Here is a 4,562-nt window from a genome sequence, read left to right as displayed (position 1 = left end):
CTATGAGTTTTTCATACTCAAATTTATCTATTTATAACAGGGTAAAACAATTAAAACAGCTCGTGCATGGGTTGTTTCAGAGAGCGTTTTAAAATAGCACACTATTGTTCTTATTGTCAAATACAGGTTGGTACAAAAAAGTGAGATTAGGATGGGAAGGAATCTCCTCATTTCAGATGAATTACCATTTTATTTATGAAGCACCTCATCCTCATGCACCCATTCTTCCTGATACTTGATTGTGTAAATTGCAATGGAAAGTTCATTGTATTGTAGTGTCATATCAAATTGCCCCCCACCCTTCTCCTCTACCAGATGTGATATAATTTCAACACCTATGTTCCAATGCATATGGTTGTTCAGTTTTTATTACTCCACTGCGGTACTCTTTTTAATTCTGATGCGTGAGATTTGATTTTGTTTGTGGATTTCAGTCGCACGTGTTGAGGAGTTACCTGACCAGGTCCCGCTCCGTGGCATCTTCGGCCACCGCTCCAGTTATGGTGGTCGCATCACCATCAGGTACCTACATTATGAATTTTGTACTCGCTACAGATTGGGCTGGCTTTTCCCAAATGTCTTCATGTATATACCTATGAATATTTTCTCAAGAGGAGCTTCTAAACTCATCTCTCTTCATCAGCTTGCAACATCAGTTATCTATACAGTTTTACCTCATGATGTTTCATGTTTCAGGTTCAGGGTTATGAGAACATGAGCCTTTTGGATATTTGAGAGAAAGATCAAAACATTAGTGTGTATATCAGGTGAGGCAGGTTTATGATCTACATATAGTTGTTTTGGCAAAAAAAATAGATAGATTCTGGTTATTGCAACTTCAAATGTATTATACACTCAGTTATCAAGTTTGTGTTTTGCATTTTTTTAGGTCCTAATACAGTAGCTTGCATATGTCGTTGCCTCTATTTTTGGGTGTGTTTGTATTTTCTATGTTGAACTCCGAGGTTGTGTCGAACTAGCTACCCGCATCCTAACCATCTTTCATTAGTATAGGACACCAAGGCACACCAAGCAGAGCTCTTACCATCTATTGGATAGAAGCATGCTCTTATTATCTATTGGAGCTGTGGTTGTTGAGGCAGGTGGAGTATTCAGATCATCAACTACAGGTAAACCAACCTAACATAAAGCCATTGGTTTGCATGTAGGTACCTGGTTCGACACAGCCTCGAAGTCCGATTCTAGCACAGCTTCAGCCTGAACACGAGGAGGCGAGTCCCGGAACTACAAGGCTTTCTTGACAGACAAACCAATAACATTGCTTAAATCGCTGAAGAAAATGGGAGAGGATATTCAGACATAATGAAAGGAATTCTTCGAGCACAGAATTCAACACATGAATATGGAGCCTGTAAAAGCGCACCTAGGTCCAGGGGTTTAACAACTGATGAAGGTGTCTGAGAGAGAAGTAGTCTATGATTTGAGACCAATTACTTGACTTGAGACATCTATGACTGACAATACTTTTTAGTACCAGAAAGTAGTCAGTGCATAAACGAACAAGTTTTGTGCTTCTTCATAAGGATTCAGATTACCTTGTAGAATTAGCAACTGTGTCAAGAAAGCCAGTGGTGAGCCTAGAATTTGAACAACGGGATTTTAATAAAAAAAATAAGGTAATTGCCAGCTCAAATCCTAATTTTAGCTGGCTATGGCCTTTTCTGACAATGAGCCGGGAGAATGAATAAGGGATGGACGCTCCCTTGATTCCAAAGTTATGTTGTGTTATTTTCATATTTTTCATACATGCACACATTACATACTATATCAGGTAATACACAAACTGATTGGGTGAGGTGCATTTTCTGTTATTATCATGTTGTGCTGACTAGCAAGTGCTCTTCCCGTTCACGTTTCAGGCACCTCTCTTAATTGGTTGTGATGTCAGACTTCAGAAACAAAGAAAATAGTGAGAAACAAAGAAGTATTTCAAGCAAACCAAGGTATTCTATTGTTATCACTCCATTCTCTCGAAGTTTATGAATGGCATCAAAACTGACCTTTCTTGGTGGCGAGATACTTCCATGCATCATTGCCATATTTGATTGGCCTTTAGAAATCAGTTTGCACCAACCATGTAGTAGCTTGGTATGAGTTTGTTTGAACCACTTGATGGATCTTAATTGTTTTTGTTAGTGTTTCTATTTTATTGACTCGTGAGCATTGAGCTGGTCAGTCGCCATTTCTGTATTCCTCTTGGGGACATTATATTATCCTGAACTAACATCATGTGCTGCCAACATCTCTTTTTCTGGTGGTGTCAACAACTGCTTTCAGAGTAGCTGACTGTGCTTCTTCTGCTTAAGATTTCTATCTCACACAATAGAACCATTTGTATAGGTACTGTTGTAGTTATGCCATCCGTTAAATTTAGTATGTTTCATTTTCTGCTCGGAACGGAAGTTGCCAAAATTCCATTTAATTTCCATCATTCTTTATTTGCAGAGCACCAAAACGAGGCCTAATTAGTAGATGTGACACACACTGAGACCGTAATAATAAAAATGCAGCTCAAATCAATAACAGCCTTGAATATGAAGCAACCCATTACCTTTTTTTTTCCTTTACCATGGTAGCGCGCTCATTAATTTCAGATTTAGTTGCCGTATTATTTTATTTATGAACAATGCATGGATTGCTGCATCATATGGAAATCAAGGTCAAACATTACCTGACATTCTATTTGTTACACTCTTTTGAACTAAAAAAAAGTTACTTGTTTGCCGGCCACTGGAAAATTTCAGGTGCCTGACAAGGAAACTATGTAGAGGTAGGCAGCCGAAGTAATTAGTCATTTGGATTTACTTAAGTTTCTGAATTTCATCAGGTTTGTCCTCTGCTCCATATATCTACAAATATTTCCCTCAACCTTTACCGGCATCAATATATCTTATGGGCATAGGAAAGTGGTATGTCGACCACAAGCTTGGGGCAAATAGGCTGGCTCTAGATGAAAAATGAACTTGAGTAAAATAAATAGAAATTTTAAAAAGGTTGTTCAACTTAATATAACCAGTTATACCATTACGAGTTCTGCATTCACATACATAGGTGTGAACAAGTTCTCTGTCTATGCAGATTAGTTTGTTGCTAGAGTTTGTAGATCAGTAGCAAACAATATATTTGGGTGGACTAAAGAAAATGAGTTTATTTTAGTACCAATTGCTACATGCTCTATATATTTGTGGGGGAGCTCCACAGCTAGCTAGAGACAAGAGGCTGTACTAAACAGTGCAACTTCTGGGTTTTATTTCCACTGCCTCAAGTCAATAATTTTCATAATAATCAAACTTCTATTGCTTAAGAATACTCTGAATATTCTTTTTTAGTGAATTCCAATTAAATAGTTTAGCATCAGTATGACTTAGCAAAATTCAAGCCGCCCTCAACATTGTCAGATGAGAAATATATCCCATATTATCTCACAAATAAAAGAAGGTACCTAAAAGTGATTTGTTCACAGGTGGAAATGGAGAAAGCTATATGATATTTAGTACATTTTGGCATATTTATATACTTTAGTTGTATAGAGTTTTATATTTCTTAATAGAAACCAACAAATCGGTTATTACAATAAGCACTCAAAAGCGTATTTTTAAATGGTCGTCGGACTACGTAGCTGGTAAGCTCCCCAGGGTCTTGCCAGGTCAAAAATTAATGGCTTATGGAACTCATCGTGTTACATATTGTCCTCAGCCAGCTGGGGCCTCATAATTTGAACGTTTAGATGGTTCGATATTCCTTACTAATACACAAAGTTACAGGCTTCCACCTCGAAACTTCTGTTTTCCTACCCATCTGTAGGCTTTGGTGAATCTATTGGGTTCCTGCAGGTCTTGCAAGGTCAAGAAATTTCTCAGACAGTTCCACTGTTCCAAAAAATGGTGTCTGATGCATGCTTAGTAAAAGAGGGATATGGGTTGTACAATAAAAACCCGATAGATGATCCTGTTGTGGTGTTTTAGGTCGGTGCAGCAGGACAAAGCTCAGGATGTCTCCAAACGCAAGTAAACAGGGCAAAGTTGTGGCTTGCAGTATTTAGAAGTGACCCAGACCCATCATTTTTTTTCAATAAGTTGAGTGTATCTATTTGTTCCATCTCCACATACAATGCATATGAGAAATTAATAGTTTTAAAAACACAACCGCAAATACATTGTTACGTGTCTATCTGTAACATAAGAGTGTAACGTTTTCATTTACATTTCATTTTCTAATTACCATTTAAGAATTGAATTCAAGGATACCGTCTGTTTCTATATTTCATTTTGGAATGACTAAGTCATGTGTGCTCTTTGTTTATAGCTTAGTCAGTTATATATTTTTATGCACGATTAATATAGTGATTGCCAAATCGTTTACCAAAGACCGGGAACGCTTGCCAAGTCAGGCTCCTAATTCACAAATGTTTCTCTATGTATATGTCAATGTTCATAACTTGGCATGCGGATGTCGGTGAGATTCCATTCATGGTCATGGTTAAGGCGGTGCTCACCGTCCGCAGTTTCCAAAGCCATTAACAATACTATACCCAATACCCA

General features: G+C 37.7%; 1 long non-coding RNA gene across 1 annotated transcript; it reads left to right on the top strand.

Moving 5' to 3' along the window:
• Positions 1-234: 234 nt before the first annotated feature.
• LOC127342479 (uncharacterized) lies at positions 235-4,178 on the top strand. Its single transcript, XR_007876678.2, has 4 exons — positions 235-522; positions 697-767; positions 1,015-1,964; positions 3,855-4,178. It is a non-coding gene; the product is annotated as an uncharacterized lncRNA (long non-coding RNA).
• Positions 4,179-4,562: the final 384 nt, after the last annotated feature.

Source organism: Lolium perenne, chromosome 3, assembly GCF_019359855.2.
Source record: "Lolium perenne isolate Kyuss_39 chromosome 3, Kyuss_2.0, whole genome shotgun sequence".
In the NCBI taxonomy this organism is placed as follows: domain Eukaryota; kingdom Viridiplantae; phylum Streptophyta; class Magnoliopsida; order Poales; family Poaceae; genus Lolium; species Lolium perenne.
Note: the sequence above shows the minus strand (reverse complement) of the source record. Positions and strands in the feature narration are given on the sequence as shown.